The following is a 14,061-nucleotide window of genomic DNA, read 5'->3' as shown; positions in this document are numbered from 1 at the left end:
TCGCCTGGCATCATGAGGCCAACCATTTACGAAAACCCAAGGTTTAAGATCAAACTAGTAATGTTGCAAATGATCCAGAATGTCAGACAATTTAGAGGGTTGTAGGGTGAAGATCCCCATGCCCATCTTACAAGTTTTATGGAGATGTGCAAAACATTCTCCATTCCAAGCATGACACTAGAAAGGATCCATTTATCTCTATTCCTTATCACTCTCTAAGACAAGGCCAAGAAATGGGCCTATTCCCTTTAGTCGAACGAGATAGTATTTTGGGATCAGTTGATTGAACATTTTATGAAGAAGTTTTTCCCTCCAGCTATTAATGCAAGGAGACGGTGGGATATTCTAAATTTTGAGTAGGGAGATATGGAAACCTTGAGCACCGTATGGGTCCAATTCCGACATCTTGCAAGGAATTGCCCATATATTGGTATTTCTAACTATGTTCTGATGGAAACATTTTACAATGGGTTGAACAAAGCCACACAGGCAGTTGCAGATGCTTCCGCAGCGAGATGATTCATGGACAAGACCTACATAGAGGAAAAGGTGATTTTGGATCAAATTTCCAGGAATATGGATGACTGGGTTGATGGTGGCTACGGAAGCTTGAACACTAACAAAAGGAAAATGGAAAGGGCAATAGTACCAGTAGATGCGATAAGCTCATTAGGTGCCCAAATGGCTTATGTTACTTCTCTTCTATAGACCATGGCAATCAATCAAGGAGCTTTGAATAGAAATGTTGTGCAATTAAACATAATAACACAAGTTACAGCAATAAGCTGCATCCAATGTGAGGAGCCCTACTCTGTTGAAGCTTGTCCACATGACCCACAGACAGTCTGCTCTATCCACAATAACCCTCAGTAACACCTATAATTCAGGTTGGAGAAATCACCCCAATTTGCTTTGGAAGAGAATCAAGATCAGACTGGGAAGAAGAACTTGCATCAACAGCAACAGGTGCATAGAGGGAATCCTCCCTGATTCAACCAGCATCCTCAAGGCCATAAGCAACACCAGAAACGTCATCAATTCAATCATAGTCAGGCATCCAATTCCAATGCATCATCATCCTTAGAAGCACTCCTCGAGAAGTATATTAAAAAAAAAGATGCATTAATTCAATTGCAAGCCTCTTACAAAATCTAAAAGTCCAAGTGGCACAGCTTGCCAGCTATTTGAACACTAGCAACCAGGATCCTTGCCAAGTTATTCTGAAGCTCTGTGAGGAAATGGAAAAGAGTAATGTCAAGCTGTGACATTGCACAGCAAAAAAACTACAAACTACACGTCAACCGATCCCAGAGAAGCAAAGTTAGAAAAGACTCCCTTGACACAAGTAAAGGAATCCTCCACAGTTATTGAACTTACACCCACCCTAGAAAAATTTGTTAACTCTAACTCAACTACCTCTACTTTGACCAGTGATTTGTCTACCTCTTCATCTAAGTTTTCGGACCAATGTCCTGATAATGTACGACCACATAAGAAAAATTCTTCCCAAACCATCAATTTAGAGCTTGCGATGCAAGCAACTGATGCGTCCAATGAACAAAAACAAGCAAGAGAAATCTTGTAAGTCCCACATGAAGAAACTCTTATCAAAGAGTACTTCTGAGCGGAAGCAAGATCGTTCCAAACTCATTGTGACAGAATTATCGCATTCACAATCAAACAGACTAGTTATGCATTTAACAATAAACTACAGGCATGCTTTGAAACTTTTAATCAACAAAAGAGAACAAGATACATAACAGTTGAAGAACTCTTCTACACAGAAATCTCGCTCTCGTCCAGGAAGCCAATCTCGCTCTTGTTGAGGTCGTCCACCAAATCGCTATCGTCTGCCCACGAACGGATTCCTCACGAACTCGGCAGCAAGGAAGACACCACCAATTGAAACTTTCGGTATTCTCGGAGTGAGAATCCAAGAGGTGTGGGCTCTATTGAATTTGGTAGAGGGAAGGAGGCAGAGACGATCGTTTACCATGACCAAGCAAGTGGGAGATATCGGGTGTCTATCGTATAGACGATGCTTGATCGTTTAGGTAAAGGTACACGACCGTGTAGTAAAAGGGGCGAGATCATATAGATGACTATTTAGTAAAATGCTCAGGCGTGCGATCGTTTAGAAAGAGCTAGACGATCATTTAGTAAATTGCGCGTGTATACGATTGTTTAGAAACTTTGAGCTATTATGTATGCTCTCGGTTTGCTATGCAATAGGTAGTATATACAATTCGGTGAGCGAATATCTGACTTTTTACAAAATGAAAATAATTTTCATTTTATCTTTTAGTTACGAAAACTAAATGCAACCTCCCACTACCTCATTCGGTTACGGAGAAAAAGTCGACACAATTATCCCATAATTGTTAAATTAAAAATTAAATATAATCTTATTATATTTATAGCCTATGGTTTAATATTACATCATATGCAACATATGAACCATAGTCATTTTCTCCTCCACTAGATATAAATCATATTTATATCATTTTCCTCCAATTAATGTATCTCATACATCATGTCAACTATATTATATATGATTGACCCGTTCAATCATATCATATATAATCGAACTCCCTCTTGTCAATTTGAACACTTCAAATTGACCCAAAAACTGATTCTCAACTTGAATCCATTGAGCTACCAAGGGACCTTGTGGACCTATGGCTCAAAGTTCCAACGGTACGTGAATAGCTGAATAAAAGTTGTTAACCATAAGATCCACCATCCGTTAATTGTTAAGCATTCCACTACAGCCCGACAGTTGTACTCTTCTCACCACAGATATGTTTCTATGTCCATCGGATATAACCAATCAACAGTACGATAACCCTTCACAGATGCTCGTAAGTATAGTTGGGTCAATTTACTATTTTTCTCCTGTAGTTACATCTAACTCCTTAAGTACCACTGATCCCTCTAATGAACAATACAACATAGTTCTACTATGTGTGGAGACCTCTCGAGCCATGAGAAGGTGTGTGGCGCCACATCATTCAAGCTTCAAGATCAGCCCTTAAGGGAGCAATCTATCTACTTACCTCTGCTTCGGGCAAGAAGTGAGTTCCATCTTGTGTAGCTGAGTTCCCAGCTCCCAAATTAGAAAAATCCCCAAAGTGGTAGGTTTAAGTCGGCGATCTGGCCATTCGCACCCATGCAAATCAAATGACCGCCCTCAAATGAGGAGTTCCCAACTCGCTCAGGATTGAGGTCATGTTACCTATGGTCATTCTAATGAAGTGAAGTCTCTGTCATGAACGACATTATATAACAAGACTATAACACTTCGTGGTTCGGTCTTATACAAACTCCTTTGTATAGGATGCCCCCGCTCTCATGTCTCCACATGAATGATCAGGATCAGACCATCTGTAACAAGTCACAATACTTGTAACTATTCTACAAAGCGGGCTGCATCCGTAGCATAACTAGGATAAGGTTTCCCTCCTATATCCATATACTACAGACCATTTTGGTTATCACTTAAGACATGTTCCAACTGTATGTCTCCACATACATGCTAAGTTACAACAACAACCAGGGATCTTACTTTATTGGTTTGCGGTAAAGCAATTAAAACATCCAATGTTCCATAGACAAAAGTGAAGAAAAATATCATATATTATTACATCACAAGCATTTGTTAAAAAATGTGTTTACAAACTACAAGACCCAACGAGATTTTAGGTCATCATCCCCAACACCACAGCCATTTCTCAGCAAGCTGAAAAGAAATGATGACTGCAGGGAATTTAAAAGATTTCTGGATGTCTTAAAGCAACATCACATCAATATATCTCTTGTTGAAGCATTAGAACAGATGCCTAGCTACGTGAAGTTCTCAAAAGACATCCTCGCAAACAAACGAAGGCTAGGTGAGTATGAAACTGTCGCACTAACACATAAGCTCGATCAACCGTTCAAAACAAGACCCTATATGTCCCAAACAAATTGACCAAATTTCAGTATGATTCAACGATTCAAACTCTGACAATTGATAATTTTGTGGAAGTTGTCGGTGAAAAACCGAACTGCTGTCTTTCTCCGATTTTCTGCATCTTTTCACTCTCCTTCGATTTCAAGTATCCCAATTCTTTTTTCTTTTTCAAATTCCAAAAAGATAAATCAACTATTTTATCACACTATTTTCAAAATCTCCAAAAATCTATCAAATTATCTTAATTTAGGCTCCAAAAACCAAAATTAAAGGGCATAAAATCCATCAATTTGATACAAGTTAAATCCTTCCAAATATTTAAATCAGTTTAAAACCATATAAAATTAATTATCTCCTCAATTGTTTTAAGTTGGTTCCAAAATCCAAAAACTAAAGGAAATTAAAGGCAACAACTTAAGATAATTAACTACAATTTATCCGGAACTCGGGATGTTACATTTTTTCCACCTTTAGAACTTTTGTCTTTGAAAGTTCAAATCTTGAAAAAGCTTTTGATACTTAGTTCTCACCTTATCCTTTTGTTTGGGGATTTCTTTATTGATCTAAGTGAGTATGTACTTCAAACTTTAGTTGCCCATAAAGATCTATACCTTCTCTCCATTTAAATAACATCTCCAAATTTCCAAAGCAAAGACAGTTCAAGTCAACCCAAATGCTCGTTAACATCCAAATTTTAACTTAGAGAGTCAAACCAAACTTAATTTGATCTCAAAATATGAATCTCCTTTATCTTCTCAATATAATTAAATCTTTCTTAAATACTATTATTTTCTTCACACTTATTTGTTGAGGCCAACAAATTTTAAGGTGCGCTTTCCATTTCCCAAATGAAATATAATCTCTATATCAAGCAAGTCATGTGATTACCAATAATGATCTACAATTCAATTCCAAACTTCAAGCTTTAGCAAAGAGTATCCTCCACAAGTTAACATAGTTTTTAGACTCCAAATACTTATCCTCCCTCTTAGTATAGCTAATTAAACTTGAGTCCTTTCATCACAACAAAGACATAGACAAAACATAAACACCTTTGAAGTATCTTGAATTTAATCCTTTACAATTCCTTAACCTCTCAAATCCACTTTGTGTTTCCTTCCATCAACAACCTTAGTTTCATGCTTGACATGTGTTTTACATTGGCACAACTTCCTTTATGCACATATACACCCATTATTCACAAAAAAAATTGCAATGCAAACTCGTAATACATTCTATATTGGACAATTTGGGTTACTAAGAACTCCACTTTCGATTATCTCTCCTTAACTTTTATTCCACTTCAAGTCTTAGGTACTTTTCAAATTTTAACTTTCGTTTTAATCACATCAACTAAACTAAGTACTTTTATGAAGATATTCTTCACCTTAAGTTCATTTACTTTCCAACTTGAACCTTTCCAACCATTTAGAGCATAGCACATGAAAAAAGCCAAGGTACCCTATTTAGTTCATCCACCTTAAACATCATAAGAATAATGATAACCTATCAAAAGCTTTAATCAAGAGCCAAACACTCCAACTAGTAATTATTCTTCCTTTTAGGCACATTACATGAAGAACCAAAACACAACATCGTACTCAACCCACCAATCTCCAACACCACAAAAAAATGATCATGACCTATTAATCCTCTCAAAATTTCTACTGAAACATTTTGACTTCAATATCTAATAGATTTTAATAGAGCTATAGTCTCTTATTCCTCTCTTTCTTATTTATAAAGCTAATGTAACCTTATACTTGAGTGTGGGCCTTGTGATGGAGATTTATTTGTTCTACCGCTAACTTCATTACCTAATGCCAAAACATATCACCATTCCTTAGTGATTCTAAATTGGACTACTTCATTCTCTAGCTTAGATAGATACATCATTTACTATCTACACTGTCATATCATAACACTACATAGTTCATCAGGTTTAAAAATCTTTAAACTGTTTATTCTTTCTTAGCAGCTCTTTCATAAGATAAGATTGTGTTAAGTAACTTTTAACATCCATCGATTTCATTTAAGTCATAATTGAACAATCATCTCATACTAGTTTCATAAAGACATTACCAAGCAGTAGAACATAACTTGTGATATTAAACTGAACAAATATTTTTATATAAACTTTTCATAATACTTTTACTGCTCAAATGTTCCTAGCAATGATGAAGAATCCGTTGATGAGCCATAGGGACATTCTACACTTACGATATAAGTCAGTCTACAGAACCTAAAAACTTGGACTCTAATACCAAATATAACGACCCGACTTCCTAGGACTTATACTATGTTGTTACTACATGCAAGCATAAATCTCAAAATAACTCTCTCATAAATTTTAACTAAAACCAAAATAATTTTATTAAATAAATTATTTTTGTAAAATCTATAACTGAAAATCTTTGGTCGGGGTCCCCCTATAATATAAGTTCAAAAGAAATTTCATCAAACTTTATAAATAAAATTTTCAAACAATGAAACTCTAAGTTCAAACATCAAAATTGGAATTTAAAACATTAAAATATGAAAACATGAGCAGAAGCATCTCTCTGGTTCCAATGGCACGGTCACGGATTCCTTCTTTCATTCATCGGTATGTCCTTATTGTTACCTGAAAAACATAATATAAGAAAGGATGAGTATAAAATTCTCACTAAGTAACCCTACTACCAAGGTCGATCTAAGCATTTATGTCCAATAAATGCAACATTCTAATAGGACATGCAAAAACCTCTACTTATCATGAATGACCATCTAGTAAATAATTTAACCCAACCTACCGTCAGTGAGATGTACCCACAAACCTCTAGTGAAATCCCAAAGAAGATCACTAATCTCTAGTGAAGTCCTGAAGGAGATCATTAACCTCTGGTGAATCCTAAAAGAGACACTAACCTCTGGTGAATCCTGAAGGAAACACAAAACTCTGGTGAAATTTCGGAGGAGATCTCTAACCTCTGGTGAAATCCCAAAAGAGATCACTAATCTTTGGTGAATCCCCAAGGAAACACAAACCTTTGGTGAAATCCCAAAGGAGATCACTAACCTCTGGTGAATCTTGAAGGAAACACAAACCTCTGATGAATTCTCGAAGGAGATCACAAACCTCTAGTGGGTACAAGACTACGGGTAGGGGCAAGTATCACTAACATAAATGTCATACATCATAAAACAGAGTCCTACACATGAATCATAACACAAAGCTCATACGTCTTCATACATGTCAAATAAGATCTGGTTCATGCTCATACATTCTTGTAAAATATCTTTTAGAACAAGATCTTGCTCATACTTATTACATACTTCAAACAAGCCAGTCATATGTTCATATTTCCTTTCTAATCAGGCATCATGATTCATACAGTCTTAAAACTATCAAAATTATCCTTAATTTTATCGTCCGACATGAAAGCGATTCCAGTAGTAAGATTACTTACCTTGGAATTAAGTCCAAATAGCTAGCAATTTAACTTCGCAAAATATTGAATCTTAAATAAATCCAAAAGCATAAACTGAAAATAAATCCAACGTTTAGGGAACAATTTCAATCACACTTAACCTGAATGTCTCTAAACAATTTATCCAACACATGGTTTGATCCAAAACACTTTGAAGCTTGAACACCACGATCCAACAACTATATCACCAAAATCAACCTTTAACTCTAATGGACAACAACTTTAGACCATCTAATCCAACCTCAAAAAATCACAATTAAAACAAAAGGTAAGTCGACACTAGGTGAGTATCCAAAAATTCTCAAAAAAGACCCCAAACCTTATAGAAAAGGACGCCGAACAATTTTAATATTATTGGAAAGCACCTTGAGAGTCTGTAAAATCCAATTTCAACATCAAAATAATATGGAAGCCAAAACTTAAACAAAAAATTGATGGATATTCAAGATCTTCCAAGAAAACTCATAAAACACCAAATTGAAGGATCTCTGTTTACAGATAACCTGTGAGCAGAAGCGGAACGTCCAAATCCCATTGTGAATGGACTCATACATTTACAGTCATACAGAACAAATTATGCATAAATCTTAAATTACAGCATGCTTTCGAAATGAAAAACAAAGGATAAGAGACTATATCTTTGAAGAACTCTTCTTCAAGTATATCCCTCGATCAAACTCGCTCAAGAACATAACGAACAACTCTATCTCCCTCGAACAAGTAGCAACTCGATCCTCAAACTAATCGGACACTACCACTAGATTACCTAGGTATTCTCGGTGTGAAAATCCAGGAGTGATAGGCTCTGGCTTATTTTGTTTAGAGGGAAGGTTTAGAGTTTACAAGGAAGATGATCGTATAGGTAACAACACTATCGTGTAGAAAAACTAGTCTATCGCATAGACTTCCTACTCGATCGTTTAGGCTCTCAAGTGATCGTATAATAAGACTTTCTTACTCGATAGCTAATCTCGTCTATCTGGCACTTGTGTGTTTTTGGAATAATTAAAAACAATTTTATTTTGTCCCAATTTGCCATAAAATCGTATAACTACCCACTAAGGGTGGTTATGAAGAAAAATGAATTAATTATCATATAATTAATAAATTATAAATAAATCTGGAAACTAAATTATCATATTATATTTATAACCTATAGTTTTACTATTGCATCACATACAATATATAAACTATAGTTTTTTTTCTTTATTCTATGGCATTTAATATAAATCATATTTATATTAAATTTAACAACTATGAATCTAATTCATAGAAATTAAATCATATTCAAATAGTAGTTCCTCCAATCAAACAATAATGTATCTAATACATTATATCAACTATATCATATATAATTGAACTAATTTAATTATATCATATATAATCAAATTCCTTCTTATTCATTTGAACATTTCAAATTAACCCAAAAACTGATTCTCAACTTAAACTCATTGAGCTACCAAGGGGACCTTATGAACCTATAGCTTGAAGCTCCAACAGTATATGAATAACTGACTAAATTCTTTAATCACATTATTCACCATCCATTAACTGTCGAGCATTCCACTAAAGACCGACATCTATACTCTTCGCGCTACAGATATAATTATGTGTCTATTGGATATAACCAATCAACAGTACCTTTCACAAATCGCTCGTAAGTACAGCTGAGCCAAATTACCGTTTTGCCTCTGTAGTTACGTCTAACTCCCTAAGTACCACTGATCCCTCTAATGAACAATAGATCATAGTCCTACTATAACTAAACCCCTTTTGGGCAAAGAGAGGGTGTGGAGCCACATTGTTCAAGTCCCGGAATTAACCCTTAAGGGAGCAATTTATCTACTTACCCCTGCTTCGGGGAACGATTGAATTCCATCTTGTGTAGCTGAGTTCCCAGCTTTCCAATCAGACGAATCCCCAAAATGGTAGGCTTGTTGAGTCGGCAATATGGCCACTCTCACCCATGCAAAATCACAAGACCATCCTCATAGGCAGGAGTTCACAACTCACTCAGGATAAATGTCATGTTACCTATGGTCATCCTAGTGAAAAAAAAGTCTCAATTATGAACGGTGTTATATAACGAGACTAAACATTTCGTGATCCAGTCTTATACAAACTCCTTTGTATAGAATATCCCCACTTGCATGTAAAATACATAAATGATCAGATCAGATCATTTGTAGCACTTTACAACATTTGTAACACCTACAAAGCGAGTTATACTCGTAGTGTCACCAGGATAAGATATCTAGCCTTATCCATATACTACAGACCATTTAGTTTATCACTTAAAACACGATCCACTTATATGTCTCCATATACATGTTTAAGTTACAATGATAACCATGGATCTGAGTCTATTGGTTTGTTGTTAATGCAACTAAAATATCAAATATTTCATAGACAATGTGAATAAAATATCATATATTATAAACCACAGAATGTTTGTTCATACAAGTGCTTACAAACTACATGACCCTACGAGATTTAGAGCATCAATCTCAACAATCTTCCACTTGTTCTAAAGCTAATAGGGTGTACAAGATAATCAAATTACGAGTACACAAAACAATAAACTAGGACACAAACGCCCAACAAGATTTCCCACTTGCCCTAGTCCAACCATGGTCTGTCCTATAGACCCAACTCTGCAGGTGACCCTCAAACACTATAGCCGTGAGGGCCTTCGTAAATGGATCGGCAAATGTCGTGCTCCGAAGATATTTTCATGACAATCATATCCCCTCGATGTACAATCTCTTGGATGAGATGGTATTTCTGCTCAATGTGCTTGTCGCACTTATATGACTCCGAGGCTCACGGGAATTCGCCACAACACCACTATTATCACAATAAAGGGTGATAGGCCTAAACATGTTTAGAACAACTTCCAAATCAGTCAGGAATTTCCTGAGCCAAACGGCCTCCTTAGCAACTTCACAAGCCACTACATACTCGACCTCCATGGTGGAGTCTGCAATGCACCCTTATTTGGTGCTTCGCCAAACTACAACCCCTCCATTAAGAGTGAACATTGGTCCGGAAGTGGATTTCAAAGAATCCCTATCAGTTTGAAAACTAGAGTCTGTGTATCCTATAAGGATCAAATCCTTAGAATCATACACAAGTATGTAGTCTCTTGTTCTCCGAAGATACTTGAGGATGTTCTTGACAACTGTTTAGTGACCATATCCTGGATTAGACTGATATCTATTGACTATCCCTACGATATAGCAAATGTCAGATCTAGTACATAACATCGCATACATCAAATTGCCTACGATAGAGGCATAAGGGACCCGTCTCATTTCCTCAACCTCTTAAGGTGTCTTAGGACACTATTCATTAGACAATGTAACTCCGTGCCTGAAAGGCAAAAGGCCCCTCTTGAAGTTCTGCATCGAGTAATTGATCAACATCTTGTTAATGTACGATGCTTGAGACAGTGCTAGCATTTTGTTCTTACGATCTCGAAAGATTTGAATCTCAAGAACAAATTGAGCATCTCCCAAATCTTTCATTTGGAATTGGGTCACTAGACAGTTGTTAACTGAAGTCAGTAAGCCTACATCATTCCCAATGAGTAGGATATTGTCTACATATAACACTAGGAAAACTACTTAACTGTTGATGATTTTCTTGTAGACACAAAGCTCATTAACATTTTGGTCAAAGCCATAAGATTTGATCGCATTATCTGTTGAGATTGATGTCTTAATTCTCCCGGAATCTCATTATTTTGTAAAGATACACATTGTTTGATGAATAAATAAATGTTATTTCATATGGCATTTACTCATATCCAATAAACAAAACTCCTTGGTTATCTTATGTGAACTTAAGCATGTATATGTGATATACAAGTGGATCATGCCTTAAATGATAATCTAAATAGGTCTGTAGTATAAGGATTAAGGTGGGATACCTGATCCTGGTTATACTACGGATATGGCCCGCTTTGTAGAGGTTTGCAAGTGTTGTAAACTACTACAGATGGTAGATCCTGACCATTCATATGGAGACGTGCGAGCGGGGGTGTTCTATACAAAGATTTTGTATAAGACTTGAACCACGAAATGACTAGACTCTGTATATAACATCGTTGATACGAGAGACTTACATCTCACCTAAACGACCATAGGTGACACGACCTCAATCCTAAGTGTTTTGGAAACTCCTGCCTTTGAGGGTGGTCCTTTGATTAGTATGGGTGAGAGTGGCAAGATTGCCAACTCAACATGCCTACCTTTTTGGGGACTTTTCTGATCTAGAAGCTGGGAACTCAATCCACAAGATGGAATTCACTCCTTTTCTGAAGCAGGGATAAGTAGAGAGATTGCTCCCTTGAGGGCTGATTTCGGGACTTGAACATAGTGGCCACAACTTTTCTTTGGAAGAGAGGACTCAGTCATAGTAGGACTATGACTTATGTTCATTAGAGGGATCAGTGGTACTTAAGAAGTTAGATGTAACTACAAAGGCATAACAATTATTGGCCCAACTGTACTTACGAGCGATCTGTAAAGGGTTGTCGCACTTCTGATTGGTTAAGATAGACACATAATATATCTGTGGTAAGGAGAGTTCAGTTGTCATCCTTTATTAGAGTGCCTGACAATTAACTGATGGTGGATCCTGTGACTAAAGAGTTTAGTCAGTTATTCACGTTCCGTTGGAGCATCAAGCTACAGGTCCATAAGGTCCCCTTGGTAGCTCAATGGATTCAGTTGAGGATCAGTTCTTGGTGTTGATTTGAAATGTTCAAATTGACAAGAGGTATTTTGATTATATATGATATGATCGGTATGATGTATGAGATACATCTAGGAGGATTGATGTAAATGAGATTTACATTAAGTACCGTCAAATAGAAAAAGAATTATGGTTTATATGTTTCATGAGATGAAATATTAAAACTATAGGTTATAAATATAGTATGATAAGTTGGTTATCATTTATATTTATTATAATATTAATTATTGGATAATTAAATTTTTTTCTAATAAACAATTGAGTGGGAGGTTATTGGTGGTTCATGGTAACCATGAGATAAAAGAAAAATTGTTTTCCTAATTTTAATAAGTTTTGAAAATTTGTTTTGAGATTTCTCTCTCGGAAAAAGAATCTCACGGAGCTTTTCAAGTAAATATGGATTTACTAAACGACAGCTTGACAAAAGGTAAACGATCGTGTAGTGTTTGTAGGCGACAGACACGCTGCTAAACGATGAGCTAAACGATCACTTAGCTTTTGCTAGACGATCGCTTAGGTTTTGCTAAACGATTAGGCATCGACCTATACGATAGGTTCAGCCATCTCCCACTTGCCCAATCCTGTACACGATTGTTGAATCCTTCTTCGCTTGCCTTATACCAAGTCCACATAGAGTCCACCCTCTGGATTCTCAGACATAGAATACCAAGGTAACCTTCTTAATGGTGTCATACTCAACTCGACACCGTCGAGGTTCTGTGGAGGTCGTTCGTGTTGTTGGGGAGTTTGTGACCGAGGCGATCGTAGAGGACGAGTGCGCGGTGTTCGTGCTATGTTGCAGTCGTGTTGTTCGAGCATTCGAGGTTGCTGTGTTCAAGCGTTTGTGATCAAAGAGCATGGAGACGAGTCTACAAATGTGTGTAGAGATTTCTCTTCTTGATCATTTGTAGTTTTCATGGTGTAATTTCTGTATTGAATGCATAACCGTTTGTCTTTGTTTACGACTGTAATTTGTTATGTTCATACATGATTATAATTTGGAATGATCTATTTCACTGCTCATGGAAATCCTCGTGTTTGATTTCCTTCATTATCAAACCTTATGTTCCAAGATAGAGATGTCTGTTTCAGTCCATAAATGGACCGATTGAGCTTGCAAATCTTTTGCTCTTGACCTTGGACTATGAACCCCTTAGGTTGCACCATATAAATGGTCTCCTCGAGATTGTCATTCAGAAAAGTAGCCTTGACATCCATTTGCCATATCTCATAGTTATAATATGAGGCAATGGATAGAATGATGCAGATAGACTTCAACATAGCAACAGGCGAGGAAGTCTCATCATAGTCGACTCCCTCTACCTGTGTATAACCCTTTGCCACCAGTTTAGCCTTGAAGGTTTGCACCTTCCCATCAACGTTTCCTCTTGTAGATCCATTTACAACTTATAGATTTTATTGGGATTGGTGTCCTAATGCTCCCAGAGTCTCGTTGTTTTGTAAAGATACACATTGTTTGATGAATAAAATAAGTGTTATTTAATTCTGGTATTTACTCATATCCAATAAACAAAGCTCTTTGGTTATCTTATGTGAACTTAAGCATGTATATGTGACATACAAGTGGATCATGCCTCAAGAGATAACCTAAATAGGTCTGTAGTATAAGGATTAAAGTGGGATGCCTGATCCTGGTGACACTACAGATACGGCTCGCTTTGTAGAGGTTTGCAAGTGTTGTAAACTACTACAGATGGTAGATCAGGACCATTCATGTGGAGACGTGCGAGCGGGGTTGTCCTATACAAAGAGTTTGTATAAGACCTAGACCACAAGATGATTAGACTTTGTATATAACGCCGTTGATACAAGAGACTCACATCTCACCTAAACGACCATAGGTGACACAGCCTCAATCCT

The sequence above is a fragment of the Benincasa hispida genome, chromosome 6, assembly GCF_027475165.1.
Source record: "Benincasa hispida cultivar pf3 chromosome 6, pf3_genome.v1.1, whole genome shotgun sequence".
Classification (NCBI taxonomy): domain Eukaryota; kingdom Viridiplantae; phylum Streptophyta; class Magnoliopsida; order Cucurbitales; family Cucurbitaceae; genus Benincasa; species Benincasa hispida.
The sequence above is the reverse complement of the archived record's forward strand: the minus strand, read 5'-3'. Positions refer to the sequence as shown.